Here is an 18661-nt window from a genome sequence, read left to right as displayed (position 1 = left end):
CATTTTTCTCTGGCTTCATCCCCTAGTCCAACAAAAACATTGGTAAGTGCTCTTGAAGCCATCATGAAGAGCTCTCAGAGTTTGTATGTGATCAGGTGGAAAAAAACTTTCCACTCCTGCAGGATAATTTATATCAAGCATAAACAGTTTCTAATAAAATTTCAATAGGCCAGCAGTTACATTAATTAACATGAAGCACTGAAAACCACTAAGAATTATTTACTGCTGAAATATCAAGATCTGAAAGAAACTTTTTTTGTCACAGTTTTGACATTTCAATTACTTTTCTCATCTAATGCTATCACTGAGTATATTAAAGACATTATTGAGATTCTTTTAGGCTTGCTTTGAACCTCGATCAAGAAGCTTGAAGCCAAATTTCAAAATATTGCCTCTGATCTCATTAATATTATTTGAGCTTCCAGGGACAGGGAGACCCCAATGTCTGGCTGGTTGCCTCACCAGGAGCTAGCCCAAAGCTAAGTCCCAGGAAGGTCTTTGGACCAGTTATGAAAATTGAGGGAGGGGAGAGGAGTTGGGAGTACTGTGGAGGCAGGTGAGCATGTCTGCACCTTCACTATAACAAATTTAACAGAATATTTAAAAGAAACGTCAACATATGTTGGCAGACGCAGGGAATACTGAAAAACCCTAAATGATGTATCCCAGCATTTGCTTCACTCATTAGCATTCACCTCCAGAGTGGCCTAAAGTGAGTATTGGTCAGCTCATTTACATACATAAAGAGCTTAATTCCAGTTCTTGGTGGCCAACAAAGATGTCTAAATGTGACACAACCCAGAGGACAACCTCTTTGACATCACATCTTGAAACTGGCCACCATGTGTCCATTAAACCAGCATAAGATGTGTGTAACAAGGTGTAATTTCTAGGCCATTGTTTCCAGTTTGTTTCTTATTACTGTTACATCAGCATCATGAACATCAAAATGGGATAAAGGGTAAAAGGAGAGTCATAGAGTCATAGGGTCATCCAGCATGGACATAGGCCCTTCGGTCCAACTCATCCATGCCAACCAGATATGCCAAACTGAACTAGTGTCATTTGTCTGCATTTGGCCCATATCCCGCCAAACCCTTCCTATCCATATACTCGTCCAAATGTCTTTTAAAGCGTGTAATTGTACCCACCTCTGCATCTTCCTCTGGCAGCTCATTCCATATACGAACCAACCTCCGTGTGAAAAAGTTGCCCCTCAGGTTCCTTTTAAATCTTTCCCCTCTCACCTTAAACCTATGCCTTCTAGTTTTGGGCTCCCCTACTCTTGGAAAAAGACAGCTATTAACCCTGTCCATGACCCTCATGATTTTATAAACCACTATAAGGTCGCCCCTCAGCCTCCGTCAATTACATATGAGCAACAGATCAATCTTGAATGTCTTATTTCAGCTGAAAAGTTTTGACCATTTCATTCTCAGTCACTAAAAGTGTAAAATTCATCATTTAGAAAGAAGTTTTATATTTGACTAAGGCCATGCCAGTCATTCGAGTAACATTGGCTCTCCCAAGTCCAATTTTCTGGCAGGAATTTAAATTAAGGGAATATTAAATCTATATATAAATTTTGTTTAAGTTTATTATACAGTCATAGAGTCATACAGCACGGAAACAGACTCTTCAGCCTAACTCATCCATGCCAAACAGGGTTCCTAAACTGAACTTATCCCATTTGCCTGCATTTGGCCCATATCCCTCTAAACCCTTCTTATCCATATACCTGTCCAAATGTCTTCTGAATGTTGTAATTGTACCCATCTCTACCACTTCCTCTGGCAGCTCGTTCCACATATGCACCACTCTCTGTGTGAAAACGTTTCCCCTCAGGTCCCTTTTAAACCTTTCCCCTCTCACATCAAACCTATCCCCTCTAGCTTTGGGCTTGCCTACCCTGGGGAAAGGACCTTGGCAATTGACCTTATCTATGCCTCTAATGGTTTTATAAACGTTTATAAGGTCACCCCTCTGCCTCCTTGCCCAAGTTTTGATAGATACCTGTCTCATTAGGCCAGAAGCAAATGTAAGTACTGATGGTGTGGAGTTACGATGCTGCACATTTACCTGTCTGGGTGAAACGGATGTCTGATGGACTCAGACCAGAATGTGTTTGTCAGCAGAACTGCCTTGCCAGTAGCTCTTTTGTCTTTTGGGGTGAAAATTGGGGGCATGGATCAAGCTTGGTTTCAGGTGCACAGTCAATGGCATGGTTGCCACTCAAATCTGAGCTATATAAAGTGTGAGATTTGTGCCAACATTCAACAAACACTTGCTGGGTTCTGGGGCACTTTTGCTCATGTTCAGTTTGAGGCGGTTGGCATGATCAGAGCAGCCACTTGGAGAATTTCTAGGTGGCAGAGGAAACGATGGGCATACTGCTGCAACAGCCACAAGAAGCAGTTTGAACCTTCAGACTCTACATTAAAATTTTACTTACTTTATGCTGGGGTCCTCCCTTGTCTCTTTGAAGAAAAACCATAAATCTGAAGAGAGCATTCTCCACTCAGCTCTGAGAAACATTTAGGTAAGGGGGATGGGGTGAGTGGGGCAGGATGGTAGGATCCTAATCGGGTAATGGACACCTTACGAACATCTGTGCAAGGCAGGTACCAGGAATAACTTAATATTAAAATAAAAATACAATACTGTGGATACTGGAAATCTGAAATAAAAATAGAAAGTACTGGGAAAGCTCAGCACACCTGGCCATGTCTGTATAGTGAGAAAGAGAGTTCAGGTTTTGAGTCAAATTTGACTTGAATACTAAGGAGGATAGACATGTCATAAGTTACATGCTGTCAAAATGGAGGAGAGGAGAAGATAAAAAAGCAGGGTCTGGGATAGAATGGCGGGCAGGTTAAATTAAATAACAAGCTGTCAGTATAACTCTTTTGTGGTGCAGTGGTATTGTTCCTGTCTCTGGGCTCGAAGACTAAAGTTCAAGCAGGGCAAGGCATACCCAAGCAGGTTGATTCAAAATAACTCAAACTCCTTCAATTCAACCATTTGTCTCACAGTTCTTTTGATCTCCCATTCATGTTAAGAGTGAGGAACTGCTTTCTACCAGGAGGACAATGAGAAATTTTACCCCTTGTGGCAGAATTTAGAATGACAGGTCATAGTTTAAAAATAAGGGCTCTCACATTTATGACAGAGGAGAGAAATTTTCTTTGTCTCAGAAAGCTGAGGTGTCTTTGGAATTCCCTTCCTCAAAAGGTGGTGGATGCAGAATTTCAAAATATTTCAAGGCAGAGGTAGATAGATTATTAATTACAAATGGGAAGGAAGAGTATCAGAGATATGCAGGAATAAAGAGTTATAATTAAGATCAGATCAGTCGGAATCTTACTGATTGGCTCAAGGGCCAAGTGGCCTACTCTTACTCCTTGTTCCCATTGTCATGGAACAGAAGACAATGCATTTGCCTACAGTATGTATAAATGCCGGAATAACAAACATTCCTCGAAAAGGCGGTTGTCAAGGCTGGGTTATTATATATATTCAAGGCTGAGATAGACAGACAATCACGAATTGAATCAAGGATGATGGGGAAAAGGGGAAGTGGAGTTAAGGATTATCAGTTCAGCCATGATCGCATTGAATGATGGAGCAGACTGAATGGGCTGAAGGGCCTACTAAAACTCCTATGTCTTATGGTCTTACAGTTAAAAGCAAGACATGTAAAGCAAACTGAAGTACAGCAAAAAAAAACTGCTTCAAAATGGAGGACAGAGTTCATGGGCTTAAGCTGTTGAACACAAGATTGACTCCAGAAAGCTGTGAAGTGCATAAGTGGTGCTCATCAAGTTTTCATTGACTGTCACTGGAAGAGAGCAGCACGATGAAAACAGAAGATTTCAGCTTCAGAACTGAAATGACAAACAATTGAAAGCTTGGGGTGTACTTGCAGACATAGCAGAGAAGTCCTGCAAAGTGTTTACTCAATCTGCATTTGGTCTTCCCTTGTATAGAAGACTACATTGTCTCCTGAATACTACCCTGTTCAATATGGCAACAGACATGTTTCAGGTGCCCTTGAGATTTTGGATTTTTTTTTAAACTATATTACTGTCAGTCTTTAAGGTAATTCAATCATATCTCTGTTTAGTAGAAGAATGGACTTTTCTAATCCGAGTCATAAGGAAGTCACAATTATTTTTCAAGGTCCAGCATATAATTTATTTCTATTGTGCATTCATTTAACACAAACTAAAACACTGTTTACATTATTTAAGATACACCTGCTTTTCAGAACCGAAGACATAAACATTATTCTGATGTACTGGAAAACCACATAGCTTTGAAAGTTATGATCTGGAAATTTTTTAAATGTTTTGTGTGTAGTCTGGACTTACAAGCAGAATGTTTATCAATCTATTAAACATATTTTCAAAGAACTTTGCAAAAGGTTTATATTTTTGGGAGTCTGGGTTTCAGTTTGTTGGCAAAACATTAAACTTAATATAGCACTCCCTTCTTGGGAAACTTAGGTAACTACAGACAGCAAGGAGTAAGTTTGAAAAATGATGTGTGTGAGATAAATAAATTCACTCAAATCAATTCAGATCCAATTAATTGCTGCACAATTATTTTGACATTGACTTACAGCAATGCCCTTGCAGTCGAGATGTCTAATGAACATTTTTTTTTAAAGCTTAGGACGATTAGAACCATATGTAAGCAAATAATCCATTACATCTGTATTGAATGTAGCTCTATAAATGAAATTGAAAGAGAAATTCTAGTTGAGAATGCTAAACCACACAATCTTTCCACTTCTGACCAACGGCTTTGTGAACTCTTACTTCTGTGCAGCAAAGGGACCTATTTTGGGATTGGAAAAGCTATAGTTAATGCTGTCCATAACATGTTTATATTTCATTAGCAGCTTTCTGCATTTTCTTGAGGACTTTGAGTTGAAATACCCTGCACAGCTTCTCTGCAGCCCTAAAGAGAGGCATGGAACTGCACTTAGTACATTAAGCTTTTTTTCCCCTTTATTCATTGGATGAGGGCATTGCTGGCTAGGCAGCATTTAATTCCAGATATCTATTGAATTCAAATTCCACCATCTGCCATGGCAGGATTTGAACCTGGGTCCTCCGAACATTATCTGGGCCTCTGGATTAACAGTCCAGCGATAATACCACTAGGCCATCACCTCCCCCAACTGCTAAAAGACATTGACTGTAGGAAATATTATATGATTTCACCTAGCTGTTTCTTCAAACACACTTGCACCTTCAAGTAAGATTAATTGAAAAGCCCTTGGAAACAGAGTCTCTGACTGGGAGGCTGGTGACTGATTTTCTTTTCCAGATTCCAGCCCAAGGCTCAGTGACGGTAAGATCAATTATAGCATGTGTTTTGGGATACACAACAAAATAAAACGGGGATTTAACCCCTGATTGTCTAGGCCTGAGTCACTTAGAATCATGACAAAGTAGTAGCTTTGGTAACTGAATCATCAGAATTGGTCTTCAAATCCGTAATATAATGAAATGATGCTTTAAGTAATACCATCGTAGGCTAGACGAGACAGGTTTTATAGTAGAGCTCTGGACATCTCTACTGAAGGCCTAAATATCAATTTCCATTCTACATCATCCTGAGGACTGGGTTTTGCCTGTTCCAAATTGATCTTGCTGGGTTGCCCATATTGGCAACAGCGGAGAAGACAGCGTTGAGGCTCCTGAGCCCAGGGCTTGTCTGCTCCTTTATCCATCCGCTTTTCTTTTTCTTTATTTTCGTTTCCTTCTTATATTTCATCAGAGGATGGGCAAGTGTGGGTCCAGTGGTGAAGAAATGGCGCATGAAGTGTGGCGACTCTGATTTGGTGAGTCTGGCACTAGCACAGAGAGGTGTTGTGAAGATGTGGTAGCACTGGTGTTGTTGTGAGTGGCTCAAGACTCATGGTAGTGGTGGAAGGGTACAGCCTTTAACTGGAGCAGTGGATAAAAACAAAAATGGATTTTCTTTCAGTTTTTATTTTTAAGTTATTCAAAATGGCACCAGAATGTGGAGACAGTTGATGGTTTTTAAACTGTATTTTTCCTTAAATACGAGACAATAAATCATTCAACTCAATTCATTCAGAAAGAAAGAATGCTCCAAAGTCCGTTCTTTAAAGTAGGATAACACAGAGGCAGCAGAAATCAGTGGTAGGTAGTCAACACTGGGAGAGAAAAATGTCAAACGTTTGAATGTATAAGCCGTATCATATCTGAGTCAGCACACTCTACTTTTTGTATTAAAGAATGGTTTGAATGGAAATTAAAATTTAAAATGTTAAATCTAGTTACAGTAACTTTCAAATTAATATGATTTATGGTATATAAATCTAAATGTCTCTTTATTCATACCACACATAACAAATTAAAATACTCCCATTGCAAATTACATAACATGATATTTGCTAAATAATCAAGATAGAACAGTGAGAATACATTTGTATTTCTAACAATGCTTGAAAAGATTGTTGATAACCACTCTTTAAAAGAAACCTTTCTCTAGTTTTTCTCATTGTTAATGCTAACTGATCTACAGCATATTTCCCACTACAGTGTTCTGATCCTATTCCAGTATTTATCTTTACTTTCCATCACTTTGAATATCCTGTGAAGTGTAGTTGACCTTAATAAATGAAGACCAGTTGCTGTCAATATTATTGTCAGTCAAAGTTAATTTAATTAATAAAAATAACTACTCATTTTTTTTGTCAGCATTATTGATGCTAATTAACTAATCCCAAAATTTAATGCTTTGCACTCACAAGCGCCTTCGATAAGGGTAAATGTCCCTTTGAGATGATTAATTCATAACATATTTACAATTTGAAAAACTCTGTTGTGTACATATGCAGCATGAGGTTAGCAGCTAGTTTGTATAACTGGAGACAGCTCTGCCAATACACCCCTTCTTCTCAAGGTGACAGGAACATGCAGCTGCTTAATGGTTACCGAAACTTGTCTATTCTTTTGTGGTGACGTCTATTGCTAAACATCTTGGTAAAAAGGAGAGACTTACAAGGCTTTACTCTTATCAGCTGGCCCTGGTCAGTGTCCTGCTGTCAAGGCCTAAAGTAATTTATGTCAGAGCTATGAGCATTTACTTATCTCCACAGTCACTGGCTGGGCCCTGATCAGCCAGTCTGGCTCCTCTACAGCCCACCAGGCTTTTCCTGCCAGCAGGGATAAGTCGGAACTGGGTGCTGTTTGCACCACTGCCAAGATACAAAGCTATGGAAAAACAATATCAAGCAAGCCAGGGGTTGTGGCTCTCCGTCCACAGTACAGCCCACTTACTTACCTCATGTTTTGTTATTGCCAGTTCTTCAAACGTAAGGAAGCTATTGGCGTTTCCTCATTTTTGTTGAGACTTTCCACAGTGAATCATAATTTTAAAAAAAACATACCAGATGATAAATTGAAATTTAGCTGTATTCCTTTTTGAATACAGTTGCTGGTTTCCCATTTGATAAATGTTCAACTTCCAGTTTCAAACAGTACCGCAAGTTCAGGATGTACAAATGAAAAACGAAAGAATTTTGTGCAATAGCACACATGCCCAAGTTTTTAATGAACAATGCTGCTGGCTGGTAAAGTCATAATGAGGGTGTGAGAACATCATTAAAATATAAAATTTAAAATGGAGATTTAAAGCTGGGGAAAAGTCAAAGGCTTCTATAAATCAATTATGACTCAGGCTTTGTTGCCAGTGTTGTATAAGACAGTTAGCAATTTGAAAGGTTTAACAGATGGGATAATTTCTACCCACCAGAACATAAAGGCCTTTTTTTGCTGGAGCCAGCCAGTGTTCAGGTTGTTAGTTGTCTTTAAGCTGTGTTTACGAAAGTTTCAGTAGCTGTAATGTGCACTTACACTTAGATCTTGAATCAGGTTTTTTAAATGCGTCACATGTATCTCAGTTGCTCCAAATATAGCTTATCATGAAAACCTCATGTGGGCAGCTTTCCCCACTTGATATCCATAACACAAACCACATACAGATGTGTGAGCATATGGATGAGGTGCAGAAGTAGGCTATTTGGTCCCACACCTTTGTTCCGGACTCTCCCACCAGAGGAAACCTCCTTTCTATGCCCACATTATCAAAACAATTCAGAATCTTATACACTTCAATCAAGCTACCCCTCAATCTGCAAAACTCCAGTGAAATCAAACCTAGTATGTCGAGCCTTTCCTTCTAAAACAAATTGATCATTCCAGGGATCAATCAAGTAAACCTCCTCTGACCTGCCTCCCACACATTTACATTCCTCTTTAAATTAGGAGACCAACTTTCCATATACTATTCAAGACATGGTATCGCCAAGGCCCTGTACAACTGACCATCCTTAATTTTATGTTCAATTTCTCCCTTAATAATAGAAAGAATTTCACTAGACTTCTTAATTATTTGCTGTATCTGAATATCCAAGTATCAGCTAATCTTGTCCTTTGAAATGCTCATGGTTGTGGATTTGGAAGGCGCTGTACAACGACCCTTGGTGAATTTATGTAGTGCATCTTCTGAATGTAACATATTGCTGTTACTTCATGTGGAGGAGGGAGTGAACGCTTGTGGATGTGGTGCTAATAAAGCGAGCTGCTTTGTCCTGGATCGTATCAAGGTCTTGATTATTATTGGAGCTACACTCATTTCAGGCAAGTGGAGAGTATTCCATGACACTCCTGACTTGTGCCTTGTAGATGGTGGACAGGCTTTGGGGAATCAGGAGATGAGTTACTCGTCACAGTATTCCTAGCCTCTGACCTGCTCTTATAGCCGCTGTATTTCTATGGTGAGTCTAGTTGAGTTTGAGGTCAATGGTAACCTCCAGGATGTTGATAGTGGGGAAATTCAGTGATGATAATACCATTGAATGCTCTACAAATAACGGGAGATTGTCATCTATTATAGGGAACTCATGTCCAAGAACAAACTGTGTGGTAGACCTTTAATTTTAGTTTTTATTAAAACATCTAATGATGATTCACATAATGATGGGTCATAATCCCAGATCATGTATGAGTGTATCGAAATTTTAATTGCATGCCTCTTTTTATAAAGGGGACATGCAGCCAAGACAGGGAATGTAAATTTTGAGCAATGTAATTCAGTGACTGGAAAGTCTGGATGGTTTATCTCCAGCTCATGTCACACCTCAAGGAAGTTTCAAAAACAAATGCTTCAAAAGGGAGAAATGCACTGTAAACTGAACATTAATCTCCTGTGAGTTATCTCAGATTGTGAACATGATGGGGAAAGAGAGAGCAGGTAAAATTAAATGAAGCGTCTCTCTCTTTGCTGGAATTTAAAGCAAGCAAAACCACAGTTGAAAGGAAACAGGACTGCCAGCTGACTTGCAAAGCCACGACTCTCATTATAAACTGCTTGCCTATCAAGACCAGTAGTATCAGTATCGCACAAAGGAACGATCACAATGTCCCATTGTCTAATCTTCATGGAACTCAGAGACTAACCTGTACATCTTCTTTCATTTTTATCTTTTTTTGGACTCACCCTCTATTTATAATCTTTGCGCATATATGTTGTAATATTATTCCTTCTCACGTTTAAGTAATGATTAAACTTACTTCTTTTTAAACTCAAGAAAGCCTTGCTCCTTATCAAGCATTCACTGATTTAACTTAAGAGAAAAGCCTCTACAAGGCAAGGGATTCTCTTCAAATAATTTTGCTGCAACCAACTAAGGAAATGAGTGAATAAAGAAAGGGAGCCAATTCATCTCCTCTCATCCAGGGGTTTGACAGTTTAGGGTATCCAGTCCAGAACCTTAATACATTGGGACACCTCGCACAGGGACTGGTCAATACACAATGCAACCTGTTTTGAAATGTGCTACTGATGTGAGGTTTTAATTTTACAAAAAAAAAAGGCATATTGGATTTTGCCCTATCTCAAATTTAAAAATATGACTTTACTGGATGGTATCCCATGAACTGCCTGTTTGAAAAGTCATGCTTAAACTGAATGAGCAATGACATCAGCATATAACAAAGGGCATATGCTGCAATCACAAGTCTGCATATTAACACTAAACAGCAAAACTCACCTAGAGAAACTTCAATGTTAACTTTTTCTGGATATCAATAGTTGTGTTGCAACTCAATGTGCAAAGCAAGTTATCGTTGCTCTCCAAGAAACAGATCATAACCTAAAAGTACTTATTCAGGTGATGTTATCCAAATTCAGTCTAGGTTTTTGAGAGTTTTTTTTCCTATTTGTCCACCTGTCTCCAGTTATTTACTTAACTTTGTCCAATCAGTGTAAAGTTTCTATATTTTTGTTCCATTCTCCAGCTGTATTAGAGGAAAGGAGTAAAATACATGAAATGAACCTTCCAAATATGCTCTTCATTCAATGGATGTATGCTGCTAATTTTTTTTTATTCTTTTTTGAGAAGTGGGTATCATTGGCAAGGTGACCATTTATTGGCCATCTCTGATTGTCCTTGAGAAGGTGACAACAAGCCGCTATTATGAACTGCTGCAGTCCATGTGGCATAGGTGCATATGAAACAGCACAGCATGAAAGGAGACTATTTTGCCTGTCAACTCACTCCAGATCTTTCAAGGAGCATAAACACAAAACAATACATCCTGGAACTAAGAATTATTTGTTAATTTGTAATATGAAATGTTTTTCATTCAGGTAATATCACATCTATGAGAACCACAAATCACAAAAGGCAAGGATCGATTAGGGATAGTCAGCATGGCTTTGTGTCTCACAAAATTGATTGAGTTTTTTTGAAGAGGTGACCAAGAAGATAGATGAAGGCAGAGGAGTAGGCATTGTCTATAGGACTTCAGCAAGACCTTTACTAATCGGTCTACCATATGGAATCTTGTCAAAGTTAGATCACATGGGATCCAGGCACAGCTAGTCAATTGGTACAAAATTGGCTTGATGGCAGGAGACAGAGGGTAGTGGTAGAGGGTTGTTGATCAGACAGGAGGCCTGTGACCAGCAGTGTGCCACAAGGATTGATACTGGGTCCACTGCTTTCAGTCATTTATATAAATGATTTGGATGAGAATATAGAAGGCACAGTTAATAAGTTTATAGATGACACCAAAATTGGTGCTATAAATCAACAGTAAAAGCTATCTAAGACAACAGGATCTTGCTCAACTGGACAAGTGGGCCGAGGAATTGCAGATAGATTTAAATTTAGATAAATGTGAGGTGTTGCATTTTGGTAAGACAAACCGGGGCAGGACTTGCACAGTTAATGTTAGGGCCCTGGGGAGTATTGTCGAAAAGAGATCTAGGGGTGCAGGAACACAGTTCATTGAAAGTGGCATCACAGGTAAACAGGATGGGGAAGAAGGCATTTGGCATGCTTGCCTTCATCAATCACAGCATTGAGTACAGGAGTTGGGATACCATATTACAGCTGTACAAGACATTGGTAAGGCCACATTTGGAGTACTGCATACAATTCTGGTCACCCTGCTATAGGATGTTAGTAAACTGAAAAGAGTACAAAAAAATTTACAAGTATGTTTCTGAGACTGGAGGGGTTGTGTCATTAGGATAGGCTGGATAGGCTGGGACTTTCTTCCTTGGAGCATAGGAGGCTGAGGGGAGGTGAACTTATAAAGGTTTATACAATCATGGGGGGCATAGATGAGGTGAATAGCCAAGGTCATTTCCCCAGGGTAGGGGAGTCTAAAATTATACGGTATAGGTTTAAGGTACAGGGGAAAGATCTAAAAGGGACCTGAAGGACAACTTTTTCACACAGAGAAAGGTGCATATATGGAATGAGCTTCCAGAGGAAGTGATAGAGGCGAGTACGATTAGAACATTTGAAAGACATTTGGACAGGGTTTAGAGGGATATGGGCCAAATGGAAGCAAATGGGGCTAGCTCAGTTTAGGAAACCTGGTTGGCATGGACAAGTTGGGCCAAAGGATCGATTTTCATGCTGTATGATTCCATGACTCCATAATTCCTTAAAGTGCTGCTCTAGTTGTTAATGCGGTTGCTATGCAGATGAACAGAGCAACCATTTTGTACATAGCAGCATCCCAGTAAAAAGCACATCTAATTTCATTGAAGTACAAGACTAATAATGATATCATGCAGATTAATTTGTTATAGTACACAAAGAGTCATTTCTAGCCATGATCTGTTTGTAGACAGCTGCCTGGCGAGATATGCTGTAAATCCAAATGTGTGCTGTGCAAAGTGTTTCACAGATGGAAAATCAGGTGGCGTATGATAATGTGCTGATACTTGTTGAGTCTCCCCATTGAGAATTGTCCCTGTTCCCGTGTGCGGAGGCTGCAGAATCTGTACAAGGTTAGTTTCAAACCAAAAATAATGGTCATGGTTGTGAATATGGAAATTGATTAGTATATATAAGAAAATAAAACAGAAGCCTTGCATTTATACAGTGATTTTCATGGCCACCAACTAAAAGTAGCCTCAAATAATGGAACCTGCAATATAGTCCGTATGCCTCTAAGTCTTTTTGATCCTTTGCTTGCTGTGATCTGCCTGTACTGCTGTAAACAAAGCTTTTCACTGTATGTTAGTACACGTGACAATTAAAATCAATTCAATTCATTAAGTATTTTTAAAGTATAGTCACTACTGTAATTTCAGAAATGCAGCAACCAATTTGCACAAAGGAAGTTCTCACAAATGGTAATATGATCATGAAAAGATAATTTATTTTATTGAGTGATGGGTATTGGTCAGGAGATCAAGAATAACTCCACTGTTATTCTTCAAAATAAACACACTGGATCTTCACATACATCTGTGAGGGCAGACCAGGACTCAGTTTACTAACGCATCTGAAATATACCACCCCCAACCTTGTAAAGTTTCCTCAAGGCACTAACGGAATACCAGACTTCATGCTGAATTTCAGGATTCAGATTTGAACCTGGAATTAAGTGTGCTGTCCATAGAGTTGATACTTAAGTTACTGGTGTTCATTAGTGAAAGAGCTGTGGTTAAGGCAATGCTTACGGACAGATGGTAACATTATGGAAACGTCGCTGAATTAGTAGTCCAGAGACTAATCCTAGTAAGGTAGGTTCAAATCACACCAGTACAGTTGTCAGAGTTTAAATTCAATTCATAACAATCTGGAATTGAAAGATAGTAGTAATGGTGATCATTGATTGTTGTTTAATTTTTAGAAGAATTCTGGTTCACTATTGTCATTTAGGGAAGGAAGTCTGCTGCCCTTATTCAGTCTGGCTGAAATGTGACTCCAGATCCTCAATGATGTGGTTAACTCTTAATTGCCACCAGAAATAAGCGGAAAAGCCACTGAATTCAACAGTAATTAGGGATGGGCAACAAGCACTGGCCTTGCTGGTGTCACCCACTTCCCATGAAAGGATAAAAAAAAATTTGGAGCAGGATTCGAATGTGGCCCTATAATGGCAGAAATCATTGTAATAAACATTATTCTATCCCATAAAATGTCCAATGCAGCGCACAATATAAATTTAAATAAACACAATTCTCTGCGAAATAACAAGGATCAGCAGAAGCTCAGCCATTAGTTTTTAGACTTTCCAAATATTATACAGTATGACACATCTGTGTAAAATGTCTTTCTTCAAAAAAATAGACAAGCAATTAAAACAACTAACAGTTGAAAAAAATAGGGTAGAAATCACTATTAAATTCAAAGCGTCAGAGGTGTACAGCACAGAAATAGACCCTTTGATCCAACTCATTAATGCTGACCAGATATCCTATATTAATCTAATTTGATTTGCCAGCATTTGGCCTGTACGCCTCTAAACCTATCCTATTCATGTACCCATCCAGATGCCTTTTTTAATTGTTGTAATTGTACCTGCCTCCACCACTTCCTCTTTCAGCTCATTCCATACATGTACCACCCTCTGGGTGAAAACGTTGCTCCTTGGGTCCCTTCTCACCCTTAAACCTATGCCCTCTAGTTTGGACTATTGATAAAAACTATGGATGAAAACATGAGGGTAATTATTGTGATGCACCTGCTCCTGCCCTCTTGAGGGACAGTTACAAATTCTGATGTCCCTTTCATCAATGGGCATTCTTGTATCTGCAATTTGAGAGAGGGAACGATGTCCCTTCGGTAGGTTAATGCTTGCATTGACATAACGTACAAAAGTATTTTATTAAAATATGCTAAGCCTGCAACAGCTGTACAGCCTATAACAATTTCAAAGCTTTTGTCCCAGCCAGTACAATCTGATTAGAAGAGAGACATGCTTTGTGTTATAGAAGAGCTGTGTGGTCGTTCTGCTGACCTCTACTCTTCAACCCTGGGTTTCTGGTTGTGTGATCGGTAAAGACAAAGAGCAGAGGTCAGCAACATAGAGTACACAAACTGGACATTCCTGAGACTGACCAGTTCTGTGAAACTTCAGTATCCTTATAAATGAGAGAAATACATTTTTAAAAAAACAGAAAGCTTTACCTAGATTTCAAGGATAAATCAGGTTACAAGCATGGGATACAGCTCTTTAAACACAATGGCTCCCATGTAAGAATTTTGTTCTGAAAATACTGTTTATTTGTCTCTACATGATATTTAAGAATCTGAACTCTTTTACATCACACATCTCGTTCAAATTGATTAGGTACCAGGTTTTGTGCTTGTGTAGACTTGTAAAAATTCACATTTTTATGAACTTTGAAACTATTTTTACTGTAAACACTTGATCATAAAAGCCAGCAGAAATAAATTGTTAGCAGATCACACGATTGGGCATTATGTTTCCTAAAGACATTCTGTTGTAGAGTTACCCAATCAATCAATCAATCAATCTCAGAAATCGAAAGTGAAGAAATTGTTTTTGAAATTGTCCACTAAATAGTTAAATGCCAATCTTTACTGAGGTCATTTAGTGCTCAGTGTGCACAGAAAATTAAATTCTTAAACTTATTATCACAATTATCATCCTGTTCTTGATCTGCTGCTACTCCAAAAGGCCAGAAACACTGACAAATAATGGAACAGGTGAATTCAAAAATTTTCACTTCACCTTCAAGCTGTTATAAAAAGTAATAATGCAAGAAGCCACATGATAAATATTATAAATCAAAGAGTATCTTGAACATACTTCACATGAAGTAAGTATGAATTAGCACAGCGTAGGAACTTTCCTTGTCATACAGGTTTGCTATGAAATTAGTTTTGAGACCTCACAAGCTCAGCAGGTGTTGGTTTAGAAATAAACGGGATTTCTTCAGTTCGTGGGCTCACTGTACAAAGGACAACATTTATAGAACCCAATGTGCCAACAATAATTATGCTAACGATTGGAAGTCATTACGTCTGATGGATTCTGTGATCTTACATGCATGGGTCATATTTGTTTCTCTTTAGTTCTGAACTAAAGGTAGAAGGTTGGTTACTCCAGTGAGATAAATTGTAAACCAAACAATGAGTTTATTTCATATAAAATACACAACTAAGAATATGATCATTCTCATAGAGTAGTCTACCTATATTGGACAACAGATAATATCAGTACTTCACAGCCAGAAGTTCCATGATGAAGACCTGCTCATGGACTTCTTGGCCAGGAGTATGTTCACAATGTGGCCAACAGGTTAGAGTGTCAATGTAAATATTTCCAATACAATGGCCAGCAGCAACAGTGAAGACATTCCTCATTAGCCTTGTCATGGAGCCACTACTATCACTAACCACGCTTTCGGACTACAACATGCATGCAAAGTTTATGATACTGCAGCAGCTCCCACTTTTTAGGGGTTGTTGACTCATTTATCTCAATAGTTGGTGTGAAACAGATAGTGCAGCATGAACAGAATTTGTGTGTTCATTCAAACTACCATGATCAATATGTTTGTATGCAAGAAATGTGTCTTTTCTCACCCTCAGAGCAATTGACTCATAAATAATTCTAGCAGTAAGCTTTTGAGAGTGTTAAAATAAAATAGGTTGTTTATTATCACACCAATCCTGAATTTTTGAAATATGACATCCCACCCACTTGTCATGCAATTATGATTGTCCCACCCCATTTCCTAGCAGGCCTGCAGTTTCTAAGCTGACTTGATGTTTTATTTGAAAAGAAAATCTTGTAAAACTGAGCATTCTGAGTAAACTGTGGGACCTCATCAAATTTCCAAGGACTTGGTTCTCAGGTAAACTTGAAATTGGAACCTGTCGATTTGGGAAAGGGTGCAGAGAAAGTTATTCTCTCACCTTCAGGGTATTGCTGTTTACATGACTTGCAGTCAGTTTGCTAGCTTTCTGATTGAGCTGTCTCTCCACAACATCTCCTTACTATTTAGAAACCAGGCACAACAAATGCCTGTCATATAATGTGACCTGTTACAAATCCAAATTTCTATTGCAAATACTGTGTGTGCTTAGATCAAGAATATCTTGCATTGTGGATTTCACATCCTGGGAATCTGAGATAGTCAGTGTCTTTATACTTGGATAGATCCATTCAATTGATAAAACCCTTTTGAATTAATTTCAGGAAATGCTTTGAAATAACACTACTTTGGAGGATTTGTGTTATTATCCCTTTGGAGAAAGGATTAGTTCCAATATGCAAAGGACATCATGTGATCCCCAAGCAGCCATCATGTTACACTTTTGGTAATCCGTTTTAATATAAAAATTAAGTTAATGTTCAGAATATGCAGGGATGTGAAATGTGCCACCAGCATGTGGTTCAAACCTTATTCTTGTTGGGACAGCTTGAAGAACTGCCCCTTTGTCTCACCCATGTTGGAGTTCACAACAACCTGTCTTTGGCCAGAGGACTGAAGAAGAATTTACCTACTGCCCATTGATCATCACTGGACACAAAAAGAATTATGCTACATTGACATGATTAAATCAATATTTCCGTAAGTATCTGTTAAGTTGACTTAATTTAGAAAGTTTTCTTTTCTTCAAAAGTTTCAAAATCTAATTTACTGCAAACTGTACATTCAATCTTTGAATCTCTTCCCAGTAGGATAAAGAGGCCAAAATTTAATATCTATCATTCCTCTCGGTTATAGTCAAACAGGTTTGTTGTGTGATTTTTTTTAACCTTGTCCACCCCAGTCCAACACCCTCACCTCTACCTTATATCATTCCTCTCGCCATCATACGCTGGATAATCAGACTGTCAATCAAAACCGCCATGTTATATGTGGAATGTAACCCTACCCTCCCACCCAGTTATCTCAATTTTCAGTGAAAACTGCTTCTGCTCTGAGCCAATAAAACCTGTAGTTTTAGAATGCTGTACACAGTTCAGGTCTCCATTTTTAAAAAAAGGATCAGGCACTGAAGTATTAAAAACAGCTTACAAAATTTTAATGAAAACTGAGATGTTGTAACTATCAAAAAAGACTTTTTATTTGACAAACAAGTAAGGCTGAGGGTCAGCCTAAAAGTGATCATAGAAATAAAGGGATAATAGTGTGAAGCTGGAGGAACACAGCAGGCCAGGCATCATCAGAGGAGCAGGAAAGCTGACGTTTCGGGTCGGGACCCTTTAGAAAATTTTCAGAAAAGATTTTCTGAAGAAGGGTCCCAACCCAAAACATCAGCTTTCCTACTCCTCTGATGCTGCCTGGCCTGCCGTGTTCCTCCAGCTCCACATTGTGTTATCACTGACTCAAACATCAGCAGTTCTTAATATCTCTCATAGAAATAAAGGTATTTGATAGGATAGCTGTAAAAAAGGTGTTTCCATTTAGAGGAAATATCAAATATAAAATGCACGATAAGTACAAATAAGTAATTCAGGAGAAACTTAAGCCAGAATTTGGTTAGAATGTGGAACTTGTGGTCAGATAAAATAATTAAATGGAATAACATAGATACATTAAAGGAGAAAACCAGTTAAATAGACAAAAGATAATGCTAACAGGGTAAAATGAAGTAAATGGAACAAGAATACCAGAATCCCACCTGCGCCTGAAATGTATCATAATACCCCCATACAGGTTCATTAAAAATTATTGTTACCTTTCTGTCTCACCACCTCAAACCTCCTTTAAGACAGTCCTAAAATGTATCCACTTGACCATACCTTTGGACATCTGAAACTCCTAACCGGACAATTAGTTATAGTTCTACTCAAGAGTCATAGCGAACTCGAAACGTTAACTCTATTTCCCTCTCCATAGATGCTGCCACAGCTGTTAGGTTTTCCAGCTTTTAAATCAGTTATAGATGCATCCCCCTGTCTTGCAAAAACCGACTCTGGGTATACATAAACATTGAATTTATTGTTCATATTTACTCCTTTGGTTTTAATTACAATATAAACATTGGGAAAGTACTGAAAGCACAAGGAAAACGAACACATCTGTTTGGATATACGACCTGCATCAAAACCTATTCATTTCAGCACAAGAAGGAACGTTCTTTGATAATTTGCATCAACGCACCTTCTGGATGTTCCAAAACATTGCATTAAAAGCTTTTACACTGCCGATTCATGTCTTTCTCATTCATGATCTTTTTTCTTCCCCGCAACGATGCATTTGGGAAAATCAAGTGGGTTCTTGCTATCTTTCTTTCACTGAAGAGTTAGCTTTCATAACATTAAAGCTTTACAATATTCACTGATCATGGAATTTTGCAATTATTTTCTTGATGAATTTAAAGGTG

The 18661-nt window shown here is 38.5% G+C and overlaps 1 long non-coding RNA gene across 2 annotated transcripts in view; it reads right to left on the bottom strand.

Moving 5' to 3' along the window:
• The window catches only part of LOC125485521, a 71300-nt gene extending 52728 nt beyond the window's left edge, over positions 1-18572 (bottom strand). The window contains exon 1 of one of the 2 annotated variants that reach the window (XR_007264222.1): positions 18439-18572. This is a non-coding gene — a long non-coding RNA (uncharacterized LOC125485521). Of the gene's footprint in view, positions 1-18077; positions 18181-18438 lie in introns of those variants that run through there. The other variant, XR_007264223.1, reaches the window with a different exon arrangement.
• Positions 18573-18661: the final 89 nt, after the last annotated feature.

This window comes from Rhincodon typus, chromosome 19 (assembly GCF_021869965.1).
Source record: "Rhincodon typus isolate 14 chromosome 19, sRhiTyp1.1, whole genome shotgun sequence".
NCBI classification, from domain to species: domain Eukaryota; kingdom Metazoa; phylum Chordata; class Chondrichthyes; order Orectolobiformes; family Rhincodontidae; genus Rhincodon; species Rhincodon typus.
The sequence above is the reverse complement of the archived record's forward strand: the minus strand, read 5'-3'. Positions and strand labels throughout refer to the sequence as shown.